General features: G+C 41.0%; 1 protein-coding gene across 13 annotated transcripts in view; it reads right to left on the bottom strand.

Moving 5' to 3' along the window:
• Window positions 1–26,442, bottom strand: part of TAFA5 (TAFA chemokine like family member 5) — a 340,202-nt gene that overhangs the window by 223,934 nt on the left and 89,826 nt on the right. The window lies entirely within an intron of this gene.

The raw sequence follows: 26,442 nt of genomic DNA, 5'->3' as shown, positions 1-26,442 counted from the left end.
GGACAGAGTGGCTTAAAAGCCAGCTTTAAGGGACTTGCTGAGATGTGTTTAAAGCCTGCCCCTCTCTCTCTCTCTCTCTCTCTCTCTCTCTCTCTCACACACACACACACACACACACCCAAGTGTGTGAGAGAGTGTTCTCCGTAACTGCTTGCAAGACTGACTGTTCAAAGATGGATGCTAGCAGAATTTAGAGTCATTCAAGGGGCACATCGCCTGCAACTTACATTTATTTCAGATCAGATCACCACTGTACAACATAGAGCACCAGAAGTCCGTTCTTAAACTGAAACCATTCTTAAACCAAGGCGTGTTTTCCCTAATGAGTTCTCCCGCTGCCAGTGCCCTTCCACTGTTCGGCTTCCGTTCTTAGACCAAGGTAAAGTTCGCAAACCAGGACACTACATCCGGTTTTGCGGAGTTCGTGAACCGAATAGTTCAGAAACAGGGCTGTTCTTAAACCAAGGTACCACTGTACAAGGAACAGGGAAGAGGTTCTTAAGGAAAAAAAACAAGGCAAGAGTCAATGTAAATAAGTTGTGAATAAAGAATATTTACCTCCTGTTTATAAAGCCAACCTAAAAACTACAGTGGCAAAATGCATTTTTGCTATGTATGCCGTACAAGCATGTCATCAGAATAGAATCTGAACTTAACAAGTTTTTGAATTGTATAGATTCTGTGCAAAGCTGTACTTTCTAGCTTTCAGATGTTTGCAACCTTCTTTTTAATATTTAGATTCATTATAAGCTGATTCCCTCGTTATCACATGCTTGTATAAATATTGCAACAGGCATTAGGCTGACTTTATTTTTTAAAGGCGAAACACAGTTTATTCTTTATTTACAGCCTTTCCCCACCTTGACTTTTATGTTATTTGCTTCTGGCGGAGAGTCAGCAATGTTTTCTCTCCATTCAGGAGTTCTTAAAGAAACAGGAACTCCTTGCTGCAGTAGCAGCTGGCACAGATGGGTAGAATCATGAATCAAGCCTTTGGCAATGGCATTGCTGCCATGTACTGCGACAATGAGCAGGAATGACAAGATTGGCTTCTCTGGTGTGCCCAAACCACCCCAGTCTCACTATTGCCCTGCTCCCTCCTAATAATACCCCACCACCTGCTTCTGCCACCCCAAAGGAAATTACTACAGCAAAACTTTTGGGAAATTTTACAGAGGGTTTAGAGAGCAATAGAGGACTGTCATACTCAGCTGGGAATTACTGAAATAAACACTACCACCACCCACCACCATTTTGTGATGGCTGAGTAATATTTAGCCCTCTCCGATGGTTTTACTGAGAGTTATCTAATAAAAATATTGCCTGTTTACCGGGGACCTCCTTCTATATTATGAAAAGTGAGCAAATATATTAACATAAAGCTTTATTCAGTGGAAGTATGATATTCAGAAAGCAGTATGAAGATGGATCAAAATTACCATTTTATAACTTAATGGAAGGGAAGAAACGTTGAAGATAAAACAAGTTTAAAAAGTGGGACAGGGAAGCGAGACTCAAATTGATTTGGATGATCAATTTTATCTCAGAGAGTCTGGTGTTTCATAGCAACTACATATTCAAGGATCTTCTTCAAAAAGAGGTTATTCACAAGCAGCTGATAATTATTAAAGTCCTCAGGATCTATGGAGGATTTCTTCAGTGGAACCATCTCCATCAAGGTGTCTAGGACCATACAAAACGAGGTATTTAACACTTCCTGGACACAGGCAACTTTTCCTGCTGGGTGTTAGTAGCAAAATTGGGAATGGGTTCAACAGAAGTGTGGTAGCCACATTCCTCCAAGCTTGCTGTTTACATTTGTTTGCATTTGTAAACAAGTAAAATTCATCCCACAAAAAGGAATACGGGGTGCTCTCTATATAAATGACCTTTGGTTGAACTTCACCAACCCTAGTGTCCAGATAACAGTGGATCAAAGTGATGGGTGGTTAAGCATTCCTCATGGTGCTTTTAGGTATTGTATATTGTGTTTTAGAACAGGGGACAGATTAGATGTCCAGCACATTTGCCGCGGCAGCACATGAAATCACGTTCTGTGTTTCTGCTCTTTAGCTATTGCTTTAGTTATCAATTTCAAGTCAATTCTGAAGACTACATAATGAGGTTTCTGGCTTTGTCCCTAGTTAAAACTGCTTAATCCACAAAACATTTTCAAAGTACTACACAAGCTGCAAAACATGCTTTTACTATAAAGCATTACATATAAAGCATTGTAAAATCACCATTGCTAACACAACTTTATATGTATAAAAATGCAAAGTGATATGTTTAAGAAGTTATGCAAACTCTTTTTCACACTCGTTTTTAGTTTAATCAGGCAATAGAAAAGAAAACATTCCAGAACGTTTTGATTTAATGCAATATATGATTTAAATATACTCTGACAAAAATTCTTGAAGGAGTAGTGTACAGTTGTACTTCAATTAAATATCCATAACACAGTATTTAACATAGATGCTACAGCACACATATTTGCAATTTCAGCCAAGTGGGTATACTGCAATGGAATAATAGAGCATAGTAACCTGTAAATTAAAAGACACCTGCTTCTTGGGAGAAAAGCAATGACAAACCTAGACAGCATCTTAAAAAGCAGAGACATCACCTTGCCAACAAAGGTCCGTATAGTGAAAGCTATGGTTTTCCCAGTAGTGATGTATGGAAATGAGAGCTGGACCATAAAGAAGGCTGGTCGCCAAAGAATTGATGCTTTTGAATTATGGTGCTGGAGGAGACTCTTGAGAGTCCCATGGACTGCAAGAAGATCAAACCTATCCATTCTGAAGGAAATCAGCCCTGAGTGCTCACTGGAAGGACAGATCCTGAAGCTGAGGCTCCAATACTTTGGCCACCTCATGAGAAGAGAAGACTCCCTGGAAAAGACCCTGATGTTGGGAAAGACTGAGGGCACAAGGAGAAGGGGGCGACAGAGGACGAGATGGTTGGACAGTGTTCTCGAAGCCACTAACATGAGTTTGACCAAACTGCTGGAGGCAGCAGAAGACAGAAGTGCCTGGTGTGCTCTGGTCCATGGGGTCAAGAAGAGTCGGACATGACTAAATGACTAAACAACAACAACCTGTAAATTAGACATGCATGTGCATGTCCATTTCAAGTGCATAATTCTTCAAGAAAAGAAATAAAATGAGAATATGAGTCCTGCTGGATAAGATCATAGGGCTATCTGTTCCAGAATTCCAGTACCACAGTGTCCAAACAGATGCATATGAGCAGCCCACAACCTGGCCATGTGGAAAATAGTGTCTGTTGATCTCCAGCAACTGGTTTGCCTCTGAACCCGAAGGCAGTATATAGATGACAAGACTAGCAGCCAACGATGATATCTTTATTCTACATGAATTTCTCTAATCTCATTTCAGGAGCAGTAGTTTAACTGAATTCAGACCTCAGCCAAATACAAACCTCTTAAGGTAGTAAGAAATTAATGTAATGTAGCATATTTGTATAGGGATCATATTTTCAGTGTTTTAATACATTCATTTTTTTCTCTCCATAAAAGAACTACAGAACAGTGACCTGCAGTTAGAAAGCACAAAAGCAACAGCAGCTCTCATATTCTTACTCTTGTGTTGGTGAAGTATACATTATGATTAAAGCATCAGTGTAGCAGCAGCCTTTCACCACCTATTATTGTACATCAATGCAAACACATAAAAGGATAGAAAGGTGTCTCAGCTCAAACACAAACCCTTAAAAAAAATCAAACAATAGTGTTTACCCACAGTCTGAAAATTTCATTGAACTGAGAACAAGATTATAAGATGTGGGGTGCAAAAAACATATGCAGTGAAATGTATATTTTCTTGTAAATTGTATTTACAGTTTGATCTACCCCATGTGTTAAGACTGTTCCTTTTATAATACATATTAATTTCAGGAGGAGTGCTATATTTTACACACAGAGTACGTTGCTGTATATTAATTGTGGCACCAGTAGAGAAGGGAAGCCTCTACTGATGCTATTTTCATATAAATATATTAGCCATTACCAGATAGACCAGTGTACAACAGTAAATAAAATAATAATCTGCCCAACAAGTAAGTCACAAAGTCCATTTCCTTATGTCATTTCACAGGGTTTGCTGTTCTGAAATGAATTAAGAGTTTAGGACCAGGCTTTTTCCATCCCACTGCAAGAAGATCAAACCTATCCATTCTTAAGGAAATCAGCCCTGAGTGCTCACTGGAAGGACAGATCATGAAGCTGAGGCTCCAATACTTTGGCCACCTCATGAGAAGAGAAGACTCCCTGGAAAAGACCCTGATGTTGGGAAATATTGAGGGCACAAAGAGAAGGGGACGACAAAGGACGAGATGGTTGGATAGTGTTCTCGAAGCTGCCAACATGAGTTTGACCAAACTGCGGGAGGCAGTGGAAGACAGAAGTGCCTGGCGTGCTCTGGTCCATGGGGTCACGAAGAGTCTGACACGACTAAAAGACTAAACAACAACAACAACATTTCCATCCCATCCTGCTCCTCTCTCAGCATGGATCAAAACTAAACGTTAATGGTGTGTTGCGGGTGGGAATGTTAAATTTAACTACACATAAGTGAGACCTTGGGATGCTTAGGTTTAAGGGGCCAAATGGGTTTCTCAGTCTGGTACTTGGAACTCTCCCCAGAGCAGCCTCCCACCTGCTGGTCTGTGATCTCAACTGCTTTTGCATGGCTGAGGTGTGTCCTTTAACTGTTAATGCCTCTTGTTTGCCTCAATGGACATGAGTGGATGAGGAAGGACAAGGTGGGGGAGAGAGAACTAACCTCTGGGTGGAACATATCCTATTGCTCAAAAAAATCATACCCATTGCACCTATCACCAGAGAGTTATCCATGAAGTAATAGAACCAGGGGAAACTTGCAATGGGCACCATTGTCGTTCTAAGAGAACAATGGAGGTGTTTGTGGTGAGTTCTGGCACTTCTTTTTTTAAAAAAATAGCACTTAATAATAATAATAATAATAATAATAATAATAATAATAATAATATTTATATTTATATCCCACCCTCCCCAGCCGAAGCCGGGCTCAGAGCGGCTAACAACAGTAAAATAATACAGCATTCTAAAATCAATTCATTCTAAAATCAGTTCAAATCAAATTAACGGCAACAGTTGGGCTAGAGTTCTGTGAGGATTACCAAAGGCTGTGCCTTGGCCAAAGGCCTGGTGGAACAGCTCTGTCTTGCTGGCCCTGTGGAAAGATGTCAAGTCCTGCAGGGCCCTAGTCTCTTGTGACAGAGCGTTCCACCAGATCGGGGCCACGGCCGGAAAAGCCCTGGCTCTGGTTGAGGCCAGCCTAACCTCCCTGTGGCCTGGGACCTCCAAGATGTTTTTGTCTGAAGACCGTAAGGTCCTCTGTGGGAGATACCAGGAGAGGCGGTCCCGTAGGTATGAGGGTCCTAGGCCGTATAGGGCTTTAAAGGTTAAAACCAGCACCTTAAACCTGGTCCTGTACTCCACCAGGAGCCAGTGCAGCCCTGAAACAAGTTCCGCACCCCAACCTAAGGAACCGGGCTAAAATGATACAGATCATGAACCACTAGATACTTGCAAACGAAAGGGGGGGTTCCTAATTCTAAACATGTTGGACCTTATATATAACCTTCAGAAGCAGGTTTCCTGTCTTTTCTTTCGTTAACCACCATATATTCAGGGCTTTTTTCCCCAGGTGGAACTCACCAGAACTCAGTTCCGGCACCTCTCAGGTGGGTGCCATTGCCTTCTAAGAGAACGGGGAAACATAGCTGTAAACTTTCCCCCTTTTTTAAGGGGAAATCCTATTCGGAATAAGGGAATTCCCCTTAAAAAAAGGAAAATGTTGACAGCTATGCGGGGGAAGCATTCATGTTGAGTTCTCCCCCCCCCCCAAAATTAGCAGTGCATATGTTATACTGCAAGAGGAAACTTCCTCAGATTTCAGAAAGCATGTTCTCCTTCATGGAGAGCACGTGTTGCAGTGGGGGCCGCCAGGACACTCCAAAGTTGTGGGGCAGGCTAATTGACTGTTGGCCACTGATGCGATTGGGGCTTCCCTTGTTGTTGGGAAGAAGTTAATGTTGCCATTTGTTGATTGACAGCCAGAAATGCTAAAACTCCTTGCACGAGGCTAGGGCTTCCTCTTTTCGCCCGTGCATTGGATTGCCCATCCCCCCCTCCCTAGAATTAGGGTTGTTCGCTTTGACCTTGCTATGCCTGTCATGGGGTCGTCTGCTCTTGGGGCAGGAGCCCAGTAGGAATTTTGTCCATCTGGCTGATTGGCTAGGGCCATTTGGTTTTTGCCTACTGCATAGCAAATCTTCACAACTTGTAAGGTTGCGGTTAGGTATTGGTTTATGGTTTGGTTGGTTGAGGGGCATGGATTGGCTGTGCCTGCCCCTCTAATGCTGCTGCTGCAAGAGATGCCGTTAAAGGAATCGGGGGCTAACTATTGCTTGTCCACCCTGTCAAGGGGGCTCGGGCCATAGCAATGAGCTCCTGGTTGCATTTGGGGAGGGCTGAGGGCAGGTTCCCTGCTCCGTCGCTACCCCCAAGTGACTTTCGCATCGTGCGGAATGTCAGTCTGTCCCCCATGATGGGGGCAGATAGTCGCAACCAATGGCTAAGCAACCACTCACATGTTTGTATTTTAATAAAGTTGTGGCCAGAATTATGCCAAAAACCTTAAACAAAAAATTCTGTGTGATGTGTGAGTTATCGGGGTGGCCCTGGGAACCTCGACACGCAACGCCTTGTAATTCAATACAGTGTGAGCAAAGAGCAGTGTGCAAGTGTTACTGGATTAAGACCATAAAAGACAGGAGGCACGCCCATCTCCCTTCCCTTACCCTATTTCATTCCAATCTTGTTCTTTTCAGCAAAACTATCCTCATAAGATGGGGAAAGGCCAGCAATTCTGCTCAGTCTTGCACAGGAGAAGATATTATTCATCTCAAAGCGATTTACATTCAAGTAAGTGCACGGGAGATGGCAGATAGGGCTAAAAATATTCCACTCGGCAATTGTGAGCTCAAAGCTTTTTCGAGGGGGGGGAGAGATACTAAGAACTTCGAAGAACCAATGCTTTCTTTGACAAAAGAAAGTAGCATCCCTGTGGGCATAACCAGAAGCTTTAAAACATCAAAAGGTTATAACCATGACAGGGTTGCTTTCCTGAACCTCTATAAACAAATTGTTTGAACAACGAATGTGGCTCGCTGTGTTCTTTACAAGAGAAGCGAAAAACTCTGACCAATTCTCGGGGCGCTTTGGCTCTGGAGTCACAGAACCCTTCATCCCGAATGGTTATCCTTTGCACTGTATAAGGGCATCCTGCAGGATTCTAAAGAAATCAGCAGATCAGACACGGCATACGCAGAGTTTGCATAAATCATTAACTATTTAGTGAGTATCTTTGTGGAAATGTTTGATTTTTCATTACATATCATTTCTGATCTCAGAACAGTTTAGGAAATTAGTTTATTCCTCAGCAAGTGGGGGGCGGATGTTAAATCAGGTTCCCAACAGGATGCTGCGAAATGAATGTAGCAGTACTTAAGCAGGGAATACTTGCACAGGGAAAATGTGATCTCTGCTGCTTATGGAGGCAGACATTTTTGTCTATAACTAGGCTCCTGTTCAGTCCCTAGCTGAACTGCCCATAACTGGCAAATGCTTGCATCGCTACACACACAGTTTTCCTCTGGCACAAGAAAGGGTCCATCTGCCTTTGTGTTGTAATATTGCTTGACAGTTATACCATCCCATTCCTTCACATCTTGCCAGTTTAAAATATCCTTAGGAAGAGGCAGAAAGCAAAATATAAATTATGTTATAGGTGAATTAATGCTGACCTGGTTTGAGTATTAAGGTGGAGTTATTGTGCATTTAAGAACAGTGCTAAGATACATATTACTAAAATACCATTTGCATAAATTTGCATTCTCCAAATAGGTCCCTGCCCCCCAAGATATTAAAGTGTAATGTTTTTCCATTATTATTGTTTTGGGAAACCAACTAGGGATTCTCAGTATGTGAACTGATATGATCTATGAGCAGAGTTGAGAATCTAGTTATCCAAACTATTTTGCACTGCAGTACGTGACGAAAATGGTGACAAATGTGTAATCTTGATTTTCAAAGGATACGATATTAACTGGGTATTTTTTTCCTCATAAAGAAAACAGGAAACATTTCAGCAGCAAAATAGGAATGTATCATTTATCATTTAATTTAGTCTCAATTATACAGCTTCAAAAGTCAAAATACCATTCCAAGTCCTGAGGTGTAAATGAGAAGACATGCAAGCCTCTTTCCCTTCTATAATATATCCCAAAAATTGTTACTGGTGACAGCTTGTTTTGACAATATCTAAATTCAGGCTCTCTTCAAGTCTTTGATGTGCAGTGTTAAGGTTCAAGCTTATATATAAACTTGGAGAATCTTTCATACACTTGGGACTATAAAAACAATGTGGGACCTGGCCATTATAGCCAAGCTAGCAAATGGGGTGAGTTTGAGCATCTCATTAAACCATGGATAATGATTTATTGTGATCATGTCTATCAGAGCTGATTTCCTCCTTCTGACTAGTGTGTCGAGGAAACAAACCATGATGCCTGGCTAAGTGTTAGGACTGTGATTTATTTCACACCAATGAACTACAGTGTGTAGGGAACCTGGACCAGAGTTTGTGGGTTTGTGGGAGTGAAATCTAAAGCAACCAATTGTTTGGCGTTAACACTAAACCAGGGATCCTGGCTTGTTGCTTCCCAGCACTAATAGGAGGAGTTGAACAGGTGTGGCTGCCTTATGCGCAATAATCATGCTTTGTGGCATGTGTGAATGACAAGAGAGAAAAAGGAAGATGAGATAGTGTGAAGTTCATTCAAATTCTTTCACTGACTGCTGCAAAAAATACTTCTAATTTATGCAACTACAGAGTGTTATTTTTCATTATGTAGAATTAGCTTGATGGTCTGCTGGCAAGCTAACACAAAAAGCAGTTAAAGCTGGGTTTGATATTCTGAATAAGAATATGTCTGACTTAGAAATATTTTCTGGTTACTGTTTACATAATTGTATTAAAATAAATAACTATATCACTGGTTGCTGGGTGGTTAAGTTTTAGTGCTTGGCCTTTTGTGTTAATGCCAGAGGATAAAACCATGGGTGCCATTTCCCAAGTAGCAAACTATGCTTTTAGGAGTCTGTCTAATGTTGGATAACTTAATTTTCCAAATGAGTATTGCTATCTTCTTACAAATGTATGCATGCCTGCAACTCCCATTACGGCTAATAGACATTATGTGGGCATGGGAGTGACAGAACAGACACCTTAGGCAGACTGTTAGTAAGTAATAGTATTGGAATTAATCTTAGAGAGATGCTGCATTTATAATTTGACTTTCATCATCTCCATAAGTACAAGAGAAGCCTACAAACCTCATCCATTCGTGAAGCAAAATTCATTTTTCAAATTACTTGTTAATGTAACTGTACGGAGTACTGATTTCTTCATTATTCTACACATCACATTCAAATTATTAAGTGTACATAGTGCTTGGGCGGTATAATTAATACTGTGAATTATGATCAGTCAAGACTTTTTGTGTCTCTCAAATAATAGAATTCAATAAAGCCGGTGGAGGCTATACAATAAAAAGAAAACATAATGAAATTAAATGGAAACTAAGACGCATTAAGAACCAGGACTTCATTTAGATCAATAAAGAAAAGGAAGGAGATGAAAGGAGCAAAAGAACCATTCCTACAAGGTCAGAAAAGACAACAAGCATGTGCCTTGCTTTTCTAAAACAAAATTATGGGTTTTTTTCCAGTTAGGTTTATAGCAGAGGGGGGACAAGACTAGTTGTTACCCCAATAAATAAAATGTATTTCCCCCCACGTCCACCACAAACCTGCCCATGCATAATTATTGAAAGTCACTGCTCTGGTCTTCTACCCACCCCTGTTATTAATGAAATTTGAGGGAGCTACAGCTTCTTAATAAGAATTTAACTTTCTTTTAAACCACAGTACACAATACTAGCTTCATATATTGTTTTAAGCATTTGAGTCACAGGCAGTCATGGCATCGTACGAACAAGGCATGGCACAAGCAATGGTCCACATAGCTCCAAATGCACCTCCAGCATTTTTCTAGGAAAATGCTTCCCTCAGCAATGAATGCTTCCCTCGGCAATGGCACCCACCAGAGAGGTGCCAGAACTGAGTTTCGGTGACTTCCGGCTGAAAAGAAAGCCCTGCTCATCTCTTAGTCCATTGCCAAGCTTTGATTATTCATCAAATAAACATCAAGCAAGGCAAAAAGACAAATGCATAGTGAAGTCATGAAGTAAACATTCAAGGTGTGGAAGTGGAATGTCTTAGCTTCCCACAACAGCATGAAAAATGTGACTTTAATGCGCTGTGTCGATGCAGCGGTTAAGTAGCTGAATGTTAGTAATTCCACACTGCTTTTTATTCATACTTCTAATCTGCATGGGGCTGAAGGGCAGGGAATTGTACAAGTGAAGCATTAGATCTGCAGTACCTCACAGGGACGCGGGTGGCACTGTGGGTTAAACCACAGAGCCTAGGACTTGCTGTTCAGAAGGTCGGCGGTTTGAATCCCCGTGACGGGGTGAGCTCCCGTTGCTCGGTCCCTGCTCCTTCCAACCTAGCAGTTTGAAAGCACGTCAAAGTGCAAGTAGATAAATAGGTACCACTCTGGCGGAAAGGTAAACAGCGTTTCCGTGCGCTGCTCTGGTTCGCCAGAAGCGGCTTAGTCATGCTGCCCACATGACCCAGAAACTATACACCGGCTCCCTCGGCCAATAAAGCGAGATGAGCACCGCAACCCCAGAGTCGGTCACGACTGGACCCTAATGGCCAGGGGTCCCTTTACCTTTACCTTTACCTCACAGGAATGATTGTGAGGGAGCAGAAGTTATTACAGATGTCAGAAAGAGATACCATCCCTTTATTAAACAACAATACTTCACACAATCTAATGCTTTTACATAGAATTGGAAGGTACCATTGTGAAATACATCTTAAAACAAAAAACAAAAACACCAGGCTGGGGGCTTTTCACTTCATATCACCGATTAGTAAAGTGCTCCCCCCCCCCAAGCGTAGGAGGAGTAGAAACAAAAGCTTCTTGCAGTTTATCATCTAGTTGCCAAACCAAAACCGGCAAGCACAGCAAAACATGAGAATATGAATAAATAAATAAAATCAGGAGCAAAGTGATTGCTATTATCTCAGAACTTAAGACACTCATAATTATCTTTTATAAAACAAGGGACATTTAGTGCAATAATAAGTACTCACATATAAAAGTGGGAAAACGTATATTTACAAAAAAATGCAACATTTTCACACTCAAAGGCACTCAAAAAAGGCCTTCATTTTTGCTACCACCCTCTATTAAATATGTTGATCATGTGCCATAAGTTTCCTAGTTTTAATTAGAAAGAGTCTGGTCTGGTTCTGAGACAAAGGGTCTTGTTCCTGCATATATTGCCATTATTGGCTTAGGGAAAAGGTTAAACAATTCTATACCAATAGAAACTGGACCCACTACAAGCTTCTCAATTTTTAAGGCAATTCATTGGGTTTTGTTGTGATTTTGAGGAATTTCCTCTAGGCTTCATCATTGCTGCTTTGCATTCTACTGCTCCAAGACCACAGTAAAGCTCAAAACCAGGCATAGGCAAACTCGGCCCTCCAGAAGTTTTGGGACTACAACTCCCATCATCCCTGACCACTGGTCCTGTTAGCTAGGGATGCTGGGAATTGTAGTCCCAAAACATCTGAAGGGCTGAGTTTGCCTATACCTGCACAAAACACACCGGGCTTCTTTGACCAAGTGAAGGACCAAACTACCGTAGATGTTTACTGTTTCTACGCTTGCCCTGTCAACATATTAAGCAGCTGAGTGGGGTCTAATTTCAATTCCAAATGGTAAATGTGGGTGAGGCAGAGTGGGGTGGGGGGTGAACCATCTTCATATGTCTAAGATCAGTCATTCCAGGCACTGTTCTCTCAGTTCAGCTCACTTTATCACAGAAACGTTGTTGGGCTAGAGGGGGGATATTGGGATATGAAAGGCAAGTGGGGGAGAAAGGTTCCCACAGACATTTCTTTGGTATTAAGCATAGATCCCATGATTCCCTCATTTACACTTCAGCCAGGCAAGCACATGAATAAACATGGCTACCATATAGTTAAAGCAATGGTTTTCCCAGTAGTGATGTATGGAAGTGAGAGCTGGACCATAAAGAAGGCTGATCGCTGAAGAATTGATGCTTTTGAATTATGGTGCTGGAGGAGACTCTTGAGAGTCCCATGGACTGCAAGAAGATCAAACCTATCCATTCTGAAGGAAATCAGCCCTGAGTGCTCACTGGAAGGACAGATCCTGAAGCTGAGGCTCCAGTACTTTGGCCACCTCATGAGAAGAGAAGACTCCCTGGAAAAGACCCTGATGCTGGGAAGGATGGAGGGCAAAAGGAGAAGGGGACAACAGAGGACGAGATGGTTGGATAGTGTTCTCGAAGCTACCAGCATGAGTTTGGCCAAACTGCAGGAGGCAGTGGAAGACAGGAGTGCCTGGCGTGCTCTGGTCCATGGGGTCACGAAGAGTTGGACACGACTAAACAACTAAACAACTGCCCTCACCTCCAGCTTGGTCTTAAAGAGAACTTGTAAAGAAGCCAAGCTAGTTTCTCCTTCCCTCATCCCTTATGCTCTCTTGCATTTTAGCTCCGTAAACACCTGTATGTATCACAAATGTGCTATGCAACTTAAGTGCTTTGAGGACTGACTTCCCATATGGGAGTGATTTCTGAAGACCCAATGCAAGTATTTAGGACTGGAGGCAGAGATAGCATCCTGAGCTGTTTCTTGAGCCCAACACATTTTGCTTTAATCTGTTGACCACTAGTCACACACACACATAGCATGAACCAAGTGCTTAAGCCTATGGAAGGTTGATATAACCCTTTGCATTTTGGCACAATTACAGCCAGGACCACAGCAGCCAAATTTTATAAAGTTTATTAGGATGTTTAAAAAAATCAAATCAGGAAGACAAAGCAAAAGCAAAATTGTACTTTAGAAAGAAAGCAAATGTTTCAGTTCAAGTTCATTGGCTACATATAAACAGGTTTTGGGTTTCTTCAAGTGTAGCAGGCTAGGTGGTCAATTGAAGGATACCCTGAGCTGCAGTCCAACTTGTAAAGGTTTTGCCTCAGGTGAGTTTCGATTGATACCCAGCCAACTACCAGTCAACTACATAGCCAAGAGAATGCCCAGGGAATAGGGGGACAAGAGATAATTGAGATGCAAAATAGCAGCACTCTTCAACTCCATTTACAGATGAAAGAGGAGTGGAAATACTTGAAGGAGCAGGTTGGGGAGTATAGAACATCATATGCAGAGGTGCTCTGATTGCACTATTGTAAACAAGTTCCAGGTACTGCTTTAGAAAATTGCCAAACAAATTGTAGTAGTAGACATAGGCGTAGCCAAGAGGGGATAGATCCACAAATATTATTGAAAAGCATTGAAAGTATTCAATTATCTGAAGTTCTAACCCCCCCCCTTTCCCAAGAAACTTTGATTTCCTTTTAAAAAAGCTTACTGGAAGTGTTTTTAACACTGTTACACCAGTAAAGTTGGTGTGGTATAACTGAACAGAGTATTTGACTCTCAATGAGGAAATTACAGTTTGATTCTCTGCACAGTGAAATCCAAGTCTGTCAAATGCAATGAAACCACCTTAACAGGTCCATCCTGTTTATGTTGTTGGTATTAAAAACTATAGGACAAAAAGCTCCTTCCAACATTACTATGATTAAGTAAGAAGGTAAAGGACCCCTGGATGGTGAAGTCCAGTCAAAGGTGACTATGGAGTGCGGTGTTCATCTCACCTTCCGAGGGAGCCGGCGTTTGTCCACAGACAGCTTTCCAGGTCATGTGGCCAGCGTGACTAAACCGCTTCTGGCGCAACGGGACACCATGACGGAAACCAGAGCACACATAAATGCCATTTACCTTTCTGCTGCAGCTGTACTTATTTATTGACTCATGTTGGTGTGCTTTCGATCTGCTAGGTTGGCAGGAGCAGGGACAGAGCAATGGGAGCTCACCCTGTTACGCGGATTCGAACCGCCAACCTTCTGACTGGCAAGCACAAGAGGGTTGTGGTTTAGACCACAGCGCCACCTGTTCCCTACACTAGGATAAAGTGAGAACACAGAAATCAAAGTACACAGAGGTAGCCTTTTCCAGCTCCTCCCTATGCCAGCATGATGAGCAACAGTATAATATGCTCTTTCCACATGCCACTAGCAAAGCGAAGCATTTTGCATACAGCTTTAGAATATTGACTAATATACAGTAAAGGTAAAGGGACCCCTGACCATTAGGTCCAGTCGTGACCGACTCTGGGGTTGCGGTGCTCATCTCGCTTTATTGGCCGAGGGAGCCGGCGTACAGCTTCCGGGTCATGTGGCCAGCATGACTAAGCCGCTTCTGGCGAACCGGAGCAGCACACGGAAACGCTGTTTACCTTCCCGCCAGAGCGGTACCTATTTATCTACTTGCACTTGACGTGCTTTCAAACTGCTAGGTTGGCAGGAGCAGGGACCGAGCAACAGGAGCTCACCCCGTCGCGGGGATTGGAACCACCGACCTTCTGATCAGCAAGTCCTAGGCTCTGTGGTTTAACCCACAGCACCACCCGCGTCCCTAATATACAGTAGGTGCCCACAAATATTGGCTAGGTTTACCAGTTTATACCCACCAGAAGCACTGCTTCAATGCCTTCCATATGTGCTGCGTCAGGAAGATTTTGGGCATCAAATGGCAGGACAGAGTCTCAAAGAAAGATGTGCTCTTCCAAGCCCAAATTCCCAGTACGTTCACACTTCCGTGTCAGGCTTGAGACATGACTTCTATGCTGGCTTGGTCATGTATCCAGAATAGAGACGGCAGGATCTCAAGGACATTGCTCTATGAGGAACTAGCTTCAGGCATTAGACCTGTACGCCAGACCAAAGATGTCTGCAAATGAGACATGAAGAATGGCAACATTAACTCCACCACATAGGCATCTCTTGCAGATGATTGTGGTGCCTCGAGACAGACAAGACAGGTTGTGGATATACAGCAATGACCAGAGGAGGAACGACTGCTGGGAGGAACACAGAGAGAAGAAGCACCATGGTGCACCTGCAACAAAAAAGCGGACGCCTTCATCTGACCCATCTGCAACAAAACATGTCTCTCCCGTATCAGTCCCTACAACCAGAGCAGGTGCTACAACTCTCCAACAGTTTTGCTTTACCCCCAAAGGGGGATTCGTCCAATGTCTCCAGAGACAGACAGATTCCAACTAGCAAGCTTCTATTTGTTTTTGCTACCAATCTCTCCCAACTTCTCTGGTATGTGCAGAGATTTTGAGGAAGGGTAAGAATTTCTCTTCCTATGCTGATATATGAAGGAACTAAGGAGCACCAGGAGAAAGCGCTGGCATTTTAAACAAACATACATCAATCCAAACGACTATTATTTCCAACGGTAGCAGCAACCCCAACTGATGTTCTGCTGCAACACATATCTCATGCTTCGCAATGTAAGAAGGGGCTTTGATGTGACGGAACGCAAGAGGAACTAGAAATAAAAGTGGTTTCTTCTTTCTGGATTGTCCTACTGTTTTGTTTTGTTTTAGCAACAGTTAAGTGTTTTAAATTTGTTGTTAGCTGCCCTGAGCCTTGTTTCCTGAACCGGGAAGGGCGGGGTATAAATAAAAATTTATTATTTATTAATACATAAAACTATGCATCTGTTCCATGGATGCCATTCCCACAAAACCCTGAGTGCTCAAAGCTGCTGACAGGAATGTTAAATTTCTAACTCAGATTTTATTGCAACCGCAACTTCTATTAATTCATTTTTTTTATCTTGCGCCTTCAACTTCACAATAGCTGGCCAAGAATTAATATGATTATTTATTAAATTTGTATGCCAATCTTCATCCACAGATCTCAGGGCAATTAAAAAAAACCCACAATATAAAAACCGCAAAATACATAGTAAAAATAAGAACAACAAACTAATTACCGCCCCCCAGTGACATATTTAAAAGGGAATTCGATGTCAAAACGTTTTTGCCTGGCACCTAAATGTGCCAGCTTTACCTCCGTGGGGAGAGCATTCCACAAATGGGGAGCACTGCAGAAAAGGCCTATACTCGTGTTGCCACCCTCCGGACCTCTCAAGGAGGGGACACACAAGGGGGAGGGGCTCAGAAGACGATCTCACAGTTGGGGTAGGTTCATATTGAGAAAAGCATTCCTTGAGATATACAGTGGTACCTCAGGTTACATACGCTTCAGGTTACAGACGCTTCAGGTTACAGACTCTGCTAACCCAGAAATAGTACCTCGGATTAAGAACTTTGCTTCAGGATGAGAACAGAAATCGCACAACGGCGGTGCGGGAGCAACAGGAGGCCCCATTAGCTAAAGTGGTACCTCAGGTTAAGAACAGTTTCAGGTTAAGAACGGGCCTCCGGAACGAATTAACCCGAGGTACCGCTGTAACAGTTTCAATGAAAACTATACTATTTTTAATAATAAAAACCCAATGTATAAAATCTGAGCACCAACAACACCCCTCTACAAAAAATTAAACATAAACAAACCATAAGCATCACAGCCATAGATACATTTTGTGGTATTTATTACTGGAGCTATGTCTAAGGAAGACTGGAGTCTGAAGACATAGAGAGAGTCAGCAAACTTCTCATGAAAACTTTCCATTGCTAAGAATCCCCTGTTGCTTGTGACCAATGGCCATATCTCTGATGGAAGTGGACAATACAGTAGAGTCTCCCCACTACACAAAAGTATGGAGGAAAATTCCTTTTGGGAGGAAGATAGTCCTTCAGACATCCAGTGTCCCTAACTGTTTAGAGCTTTAAAAGGGTCAAAACGACCCAATATGGCCTAAGAATGAACCATATGTCACACAATAACAAAGATGGACTTCTGACATCACTCTAGCTGCTCCATTTTGCACCAACATACTTAAGCCCATCCACGGCACATGAATTAATTATTATTATTTATTATTTATTCAACTTATACACCGCCCTATACCCAGTGGTCTCAGGGCAGTTCACAACAAGACCACAACATATAAAATCAAACCCAAAGCAATAGCCCAATAAAGAACCCAAAAAAAGAACCACTTTCTAAAAGGGTGTTGGATGTCAATAAGATCCACCAAAGGCCTGGGTAAAAAGGAATGTTTTTGCCTGGTGCCTAAAGTTGTATAATGAAGGCGCCAGGTGAACTTCACTTATGGGGAGAGCATTCCACAGATGGGGAGCCACTGCAGAGAAGGCCCCGTTCTCGTGTTGCCACCCTCCGGACCTCTTGATGAAAGTGGAAATAGCTTGTGGCAAGGTCTACCCTTTACAGCAAAGACCACAGTTGGTGCACCAGTCAGAATCACTGCCACAACTGCCATCTGGTTGTCTTTAAAAAAACAACCAAGACCAGATCCAGAAGTACTGTACTTCAAAACTACAATCCTGTTCCTACAAGGAAGTTTAACTCCACCCAAACCTGTTGGACACATCCTCCCAGATTTGCTACATATCCAACCAACAGAACGTATATATTCAGGATGAAGTCTGCTTAGCCATACCCTGTCCCTAAATGATTCTTAGGTAGCACCTTAGAAATAGTTGCAACCTATTCATAGTATGGGTGGGACGCGGGTGGCGCTGTGGCCTAAACCACTGAGCCTCTTCGGCTTGCCAATAAGAAGGTCGGCGGTTCGAATCCCCGTGACGGGGTGAGCTCTCATTGCTCCGTCCCAGCTCCTGCCCACCCAGCAGTTTGAAAGCACGCCAAAAAGTGCAAGTAGATAAATAGGTACCGCTCCAGCGGGAAGGTAAATGCCGTTTCCGTGCACTGCTCTGGTTTTGGTGTTCTGTTGTGCCAGAAGCGGCTTAGTCATGCTGGCCACATGACCTGGAAAAACTGTCTGCGGACAAACGCCGGCTCCCTCGGCCTGTAAAGTGAGATAGTGCTGCAACCCCAGAGTTTTCTGCAACTGGACTTAACAGTCAGGGGGCCTTTACCTTTACCTTTATTCATAGTATGCAACCTTCATCATATGCAACCCTCTTTCCTGCCAATTTTTACTTATTATTCAAATCCAAACCTCTCTGCTTCTGTCTCTTAGATAGTCTCTGTGATTAAACATTAACAAACAAGAAATTTCTTTTTGCAGACATCTCAACAATGGAAGAACAGTTTTTAATCCACTCTTGTCTTTTCAACTTCTGGCTCTGCCAACTGATGCAATCATGCATGTAGCTTCTTGCTTATGTTCTACAGTCTTTTGTAATTGAAACAAATTACCTTAAAACATTGAATTTGTTAAGTAGGTAATTTTAAAAACATTCAAAAAGCATTTTAAGCAACCATTCTAACTAAATTGGTATGTTAACAAGCATTAAGAGACAGCTTTGAGATTGACATGGTCAGTAATCTGAAGTTATTTTTAACTGGTTGTTTCACTGATCAGCTAAGAATTATTAAGGAATTACTACTTGGAATGCTAAATACCAGATATTTTTAGTTAAACGTTTAGCATAATGATGCAGATACAAGTTAGATTTTATTTTTGTCTAGTTTTATAACTGTGATTGTTACAGCAATAAATAAATGTGCTGTCCTTGTGTTCAGTACCACAGAAAGCCTAGGTGAGAAAAATATGGTTACTTGTATCAGTGCATAATCTAAAAACTTATTCATCTGTCATTAACTGCATGCAATGCACATTTCCCTATGCTATGCAGACCAAGCAACAAAATCCAAAATACTGTATCAACAATTGACTTGACTTCTCCAAAGAGTAACAGAAATAGCACAATATGCTTCACACTGGGCATGCGTTGTCAAACACTCTTGTTCATATTTTAAGTCAGGGATCAGCAAACTTTTTCAGCAGGGGGCCGGTCCACTGTCCCTCAGACCTTGTGGGGGGCCGGACTATATTTTGAAAATAAATAAATTAACGAATTCCTATGCCCCACAAATAACCCAGAGATGCATTTTAAATAAAAGTGCACATTCTATTCATGTAAAAACACACTGTTTTGTAACAGTCAACAGTTAAGATTTCACATGATTGATAACCATAAATAACAGTAAAAGTTTAGGGAACATACATGTTAAATTAAATGCCAGGTTGTGTTCATTTTTATGATGGATTTTTTTCGTTTTATTCTCTGTATGGTTTACTTTTAAGTATGCCACTTAGAAACACTAATGATTTCATGATATTTAAATGTCTTAAATAAAGTGAGGGGGGAACCTTGCCACTTCCAAGTGGTTCAAAAGAGACTTCTGATGTCCCTGGTATTAATGCCTTGAACCTCTAAAGTTACTGCAATATGTTTCTCTCCAGATAAGAATGGAGATATAAAACTCCTGATTGTTGAAATGGGTAAGTTATGCCTTAACTATTTGGCGACCCTGAACATGCACTTTTGCTTAGTAAATTTAACACCCATTGGGCAATTATGGGAAACCAAGTTCAAGAAAGTAGGTTGTGCAAGAATAAAGCTGTCCAGACACAGTGCATAATAGTTCTCTGCTTCCAAATAAGACTGTGGTCTGAACTTAATAGCTAAATTGGGTGAAAGGAGTGATGATGGCAGCACATCAGGGCTTATGACTGAATTTAAAAAATGGCCTTTTGATGTGGCTTCATCTCAGACATCAGACTGCATGCTTTCTCCTGCACAATTTTCTCCAGCTTCAGCTTCTGTGTTTTCCTATTCCTCTAGCACGGATCCATACTAGTTGTTACCATAACAACAATTGCTGCATGACAATTAATAAACTACACAGTAGACAACATTCTCTTAATGAAAGAGTTTTTATGCAGTGTACTTCTTGTTTTTATGCAGTATACTTCTTCCCATTCCCAAGTTATAATCGAGACATACTGAAATTTTCATTCAAATTTCTCATGCTTCAGTCCAGCCTGAGTAAGAGTTGTTTTCACCACTGCACCTGAAAGAACAGTGATGCTTTCCGGGAAAATTTAGCAAAAGCAGACTGTTTAGTTTAAAAAGTTTTCCAAAATATTTTACCAAAAATGATAACAAAGAATAGCACACTTTTTTGTGAAAATCCTCTCACTGGATTACAAACAGCACAGGACTATTGCTTTGTAGTTAGACACTTTCTATTTATTTATTTTTAAGTATATTCAAGATCTCGACAGTCTGGTAGAAAGTTGGTTAGAGCATGGTACTGATAATACAAAGGGATGTGTGTGGCGCTGTGGTCTAAACCACAGAGTCTAGGGCTTGCCGATCAGAAGGTTGGCGGTTCGAATTCCTGCGACGGAGTGAGCTCCCGTGGCTCGGTCCCTGCTCCTGCCCACCTAGCAGTTCAAAATCATGTCAAAGTGCAAGTAGATAAATAGGCACCACTCCGGCGGGAAGGTAAACAGCATTTCCGTGCACTACTCTGGTTCGCCAGAAGCAGCTTAGTCATGCTGGCCACATGACCTGGAAGCTGTACGGCGCCGCAACCCTAGAGTCGGCCACGACTGGACCTAACAGTCAGGGGTACCTTTACCTTTTTACTGATAACACCAAGGCGCAGGTTCAATCCCTGTACAGGACAACTGCATATTTCTGCATTGAAGGGGGTTGGACTGGATGATCCTCAAGGTCCCTTCCAACACAACAATTCTATTACGATTTCTATGCTGATTAAAAGATGGAAGCCAATGAGTAGTCAGTGAAATATGGGGACCGGGAGCTCAAATGCAGTGTCTTTCAGGGCACAAGACAGGTCATGGTAGCTACAAACATTTGCCACAATCCAGCACCTGGTATACTATTGGTATTCAGTAAGGGCCAAAATACAAATGGGTTTTTTAAAAAACTGGAAATAGTAACAGAAGCAAAAACCACCCCTTTCCAGAAAGCAAAATGTTCTGGACTTATGAAACTTATGGATAAAGAAAGATACTTGTTAGTCTGCTCAGAAATACATGCATTACACTCCAAAGATAACACATATCTATCAGTCTATAAAGATATGTTGTTCTTTATTCCATTAAGGAAGTTCCACGATGCAATCTATCTTCTAAAAACCACAGGGGCAGCCTCATACGAGCATCCCGAAACTTGAAGCAGGAAGGATCTGCTCCAGCAGATTTTGAAGCCTCATATAACTCACAGTTGGTTAATAGCTGGCACATATATCATGTTCCTAAATGTGTATCCGTCATTTACAAGCCTCAGTCCGAGGAACAGTGGTTCAAGTGTCAGACTAGAACTGAGGAAGCAAAAGGTTCAAATCTGCATTCAGCCACGGAACTCACGGGGCGACCTTGAGCCAGTTACTATCTGTCAATCTGAACTTACCCTACAAAGCTATTGTGAAGATAAAACAGGTGATGAAACAGTGCATACCAACTTCAGCTCCATAGAGGAAATTGTAAGACTAATAATAATAATCATATTAACAACAGCAACAACAACAAGGATGACCCCTGTCTCAAATGAGCATTAGCTAAATTTGTGGGGAGAAATATATACACACACATATATCATCATGTACTTTAAGGTTGCAACTGAAAAAGACCAACTCTGGAATTAGCCCAAAACTGAGTTGTTGAATCCTTTAAACCAGCTTTAAGGATTTGATGTACTGCAGCAAAAGCAGTCTTTGTGAGCTTGACTTGTCAAGTAAAAGGCTGCTCAACATCCCAAGGGAACAGCAGCCCTCATCTCCATCCCTTGCCGTTTGTGACCTTGCACACATAACACTGCAACAGCAAACAAGTGAAGGTTATAACAGTGCAGTGCCAAGACCACACCCATGTTCCTTATCTGTATTGTCTCTTAGATTCGGGAGTCCTTATTGCCAGTTCCACATGCTCCAGCAATACAGTACCACGGCGTAGAGTCGGAACTGAAGTAGGTCATGTAAATACTGTAATATTAGCATAAAACCTTTTGCTATGTTGTCATATTGGACAGTTATGATAACCTCCTCACAAGAATGTAACAGATCAAAAATCCATCAGGTCTCGCAATCTGTTCTCACAGTGGCCAATCATTTGCCTATGGGAAGCCCAGAGCAGGACAAATTCTCAAGGGAAACAACACTTGTTTTACCTGTGACTATGTGCAGTTCTAATCTTTGTGGTCCTGTGAGAGTCTCCATAAAGACAGTGGTTTGATGAAGCAAACTACCGTCTGATACAGTGGGAAAGTTTCAGGCCTGGTTTTCATATACTTTGAAATATTTGTCAAATGGCACTCAGTCACAAAATAAAAACCAATCCTCTCAACAAGTTCTAACACAAGTTCTAACATAAGCCGCTAACAAGCCTGTGTCGACAATGACAATTCATCCATAGCCTTGTGTCCTTTTTTGAACCAACGCTGGTGCTTATAACTGCATTGAAACATCACTGCAATGTTGAGCTATGCTATGCTTTGAGAAATTTTGCAGGAATAGCTTTGGTGTAACCCATCTGTAGTATAGTTTCAAGATTAAGACACTTAGACAGGTAAATTTTGGGTTCTTGGACCTTAATGGATCAAAATCTATGATGAATAAAAAATAACTATTAAATAAGATTGAAATTGGTGGTGGGAGATTCATTGCCCAGAAACTGGGCTGCATTATACCACTACCTATACGAAACAACAAAAACAATAAAGAAAAATATCCATCGCCTTACTCCTTTCATTCTAAAACCCGCACGCCAATAAGAGTTGGCGGTAGTTCTTAACTTCATTTGGTTTTGGGTATGCTCCAATCAACTAAGCAAGTGTTTTCTTTTCACAGTTTAACTTTTACAGAGACACATCATTCTATTCTGACCCAACACTGCATTCAAAATCCTAATTATTATATATTAAAAAGTTTGCTTCATATTTACATAACAAGGATTCATAAGGATGTACTACAACGTCTACATCCATATTATGAAACAGACATGCCAAAGCTGTACAACATTCTTTGAGATAAAGAAAAGAGTGGTTATATATTGCTCCTTGTATACAGCGGTGAAGTTTTCCATCTAATTAAGCTGCTTTAAAGTCTTTACACAGCCACCTATTCAAGATGCCCTTTCATCATCGACACACTATTCAGTGATTGCAATGGGGGAACTATTTGATGTTCTGTTTTGCTGGGAAAGGGTTGCAGCACCCTATAATATTTATACAGCTCTGCTTTCCATTGAAGATAATATTAAAAAGGTGATAGAACATTTTGAATGAGCAAGAGCTAATCAATATCCCATGTCTACTTCTAATCTTCTATAGCAATTGCTAAGTGTTTTAATTTTTAACAGCTCTTCAAACTGACAGAAACCTACCAGAATATGTTAAATTGCTTTGTATGAAGATCAGACAGGCATGGGACAGCAATTATATATCACAATAGCCTTTTCTTGGTTCACAGCTCTATTCATCTTTTTGAAACAATGAAAGACAGATTGGACGTAGGGGAATGGATTAGCCACAGGACGACCTGTATTTCCACACAAAAGCCAAAGTGTGGAAAAATGGCACTCTTGTGTCAGCCATTCTTCACTTCTTGGGTGGAAAAAAAAGTATTAATGGAAACAGCCATTTAAACAGCTCTTTCTCACTCATCTCAGAACAAGTGTTGCCTGTTTTCTTACCACTTATGAGTCGTACAGTAATGCAGTATGTGAATTGATTCTGTACATTTTCCAAGAGTAGCCCATTGCCACAACAAAATAGTTATTCTGTATGTTTTTCAAGAGTAGCCCATTGCCACAGCAACAAAATAGTTATTCTGTACTTAACTGGACAGCTTTGAGAGCCAACACAGGAAACTGACCTTGCTAGATTTTTTTTCAATATTAAAGTCAGTCTTACCTGCTTTATTCTCTAGGATCACAAAAATCTGAGACTGCACAAATATTATGTTTATGCTGCAGTTAATATAGGCAGTGTACACACGATATATTTAAAGCACACCCACACACCAGGAATTCTGGTGGTGGAAATGATAGCTCTGGGAGGGGTTAACTGCTACAACAAACTGAACAGTTGCTACATTTAGTTAATAAATAGATCTAGCATTTGTTAGCAAACCAACATGCATGATAATCTGGATTTAAGCAAAGGCCTTGCTACCTCTTAGCATGACTAAGACCATTTCAGAGTAAGTGCCTTAAAACTTAGCCAAAGATTACACCCAATTGGGCACAATATTTTCCAGCAGTTCTTAGCTAAAGCACGTTGAAGCAGGTGATATTTGAACAGATCATTACTATATCTTAGTCCTGGCAATTAAGTCTGATCAAGATAAACAAAGTGTAAGGTACTTGCTTGATATTATGGGTCCATCTAATAGATCTTCCTGAAAAAACGATTATTAAATGGAGATTTCTGGTTTTTATCATGAAATAAGGCTATACAATGGGGCCACCAAAAATGAAGGCAAGGTGTACTAACTTCAACCGTGCACTGAAACAACTGAGTTTATCCACCAACCAACTAACTAACATCCTCAAGCTAACAAATTATGAGGTCCAAACATATGACAATAAGAAATGGCTGCTTGCCACATTTATGCTGATGATGTAAGTCTAATATACAAGCAAGTGGACTTATTCAGGGATTTACAAGTGGGAACACATGCAACCCCATCATCTAATACTGAACTAAAGAAAAAGAAAAATTCAGTTCCCCACTGTTTAAAAATGAGTGCATCATAGATATATTTTACCTCCCAACAAAATCTTAAGAACAGTATATGAAAATCACTACACTCAAATATAAAAACAGATCCAGCCATGCAGGCGAGAAAAATGTGTTTTGAAGCACATGGAGGAATAAACAATATGGGATTCCTTCCAAACCTATTTAATTGTGTGATGTTTCTGTAGAAGCTAAAGTACAACAATCACTGCGAATGATGGCCTTAAAAAAATATCAGTCAAAATGCTAAAATAGACTAAGCTTCAAGTTGCCTAGCTACACAGGAAGCTTAGGACAAATTCTCTCAACCAACTTCCAGAGTAACCATACTCTAGACATAAAATAATAAATGGATAGGCATTATTCTCTTGTTCTAAAAAAAAAAAAAGGTAAACAGCTGAGATTTAATTCTTCTTGTAAAACCAGATTGCTAATCCCTATAGTGTTCTAAGAGGACTACTTCCTGGATGCATTAGGGAAGTCTATAAATTTGAAAATTCTTATTAAGGGGATAACCATATTTTTTCCTGATGTTAATATATCTACTTATATACAATACTTAGAACTGGAAAGGCACCAAGAATGTTTCCACACTGTGTTGTTGTTAGCAGTATTATCATTAACAACAATCTTAAAATCACTGAGCTCCTAGGAAACACAAGCAAGGCATTCCATGTATCTGGTGTACAAAGGGGATTTTTTTTTAAAAAAAATGCTAAATACTTATAGATACATAACCATATTTTTGCTAGATGACTTACATATTTAAAGTTCATGAGCAACTGACATATATAAAGACTACAGTGGCCAATTGGGGAGAGCACTTTGCCAAGGATGCACTGAAAGTTCTTCCATATTTCCAAGAGCCAATATAATACTAAGTGATTTCTTTTAATAAATATGGATCCTGAGACATCTGAACACTTATTCTTTTTTGCTGTTGTTGCTAGCATTAGGTGAGGTCCAGATGAAGTTAGCTGCACTTCATTCCCACTGAAATCAATGCGACCTGACTTAAACCACGACTCATTTTTTCCATTGATTTCAACGGGACCTTAGTGCAACTAACTTGCCATCTGCATTTAATCTACTGGTAGCAAAAAACCTACTACAAACCTTTGCTGCATTTCTTTTTTTAAATAAACAGCTACACCTTTTCTCACACCTGAACACACACATATTCAATCAACAACAAGCTAAACTTTCACCATGGGCAGTAGCTTGTAAAGGATTCAATTAATTAAATCAAGCTTCTCGAAGGACTAACCGCTAATATTCTCAGTAAGGTGGCAAAAAAACCCTGAAAGGCTTAAGAAAAAAATAACAACAATAACAATCTTATGTTCAACTACGAAATGCATCAGATTCTTCTTCTTTTTTTCCCACTTGAAATTTAATCATGACATTTGCTTTGCTTTGGCTGTATTGCTTATTTGTTTGCTTGTTCTGAGACAAAATTTATTTGAACACTTAATGAAAAAACCCCCTAAAAATCAGGCAGAAAGGCCTCTTCCACTCTTAGGAAAGGAGGATGGAGGAATGAGCCTACTGCCCAATCTCTACTCTTCCTTGCCCTGATCATAGAACTTTAGTGCCATCTATTGAAAATGTATTG

The sequence above is a fragment of the Podarcis filfolensis genome, assembly GCF_964270895.1.
Source record: "Podarcis filfolensis genome assembly, chromosome: 10".
Taxonomy (NCBI): Eukaryota; Metazoa; Chordata; class Lepidosauria; order Squamata; family Lacertidae; genus Podarcis; species Podarcis filfolensis.
This window is presented reverse-complemented; position numbering and strand designations above follow the sequence as displayed.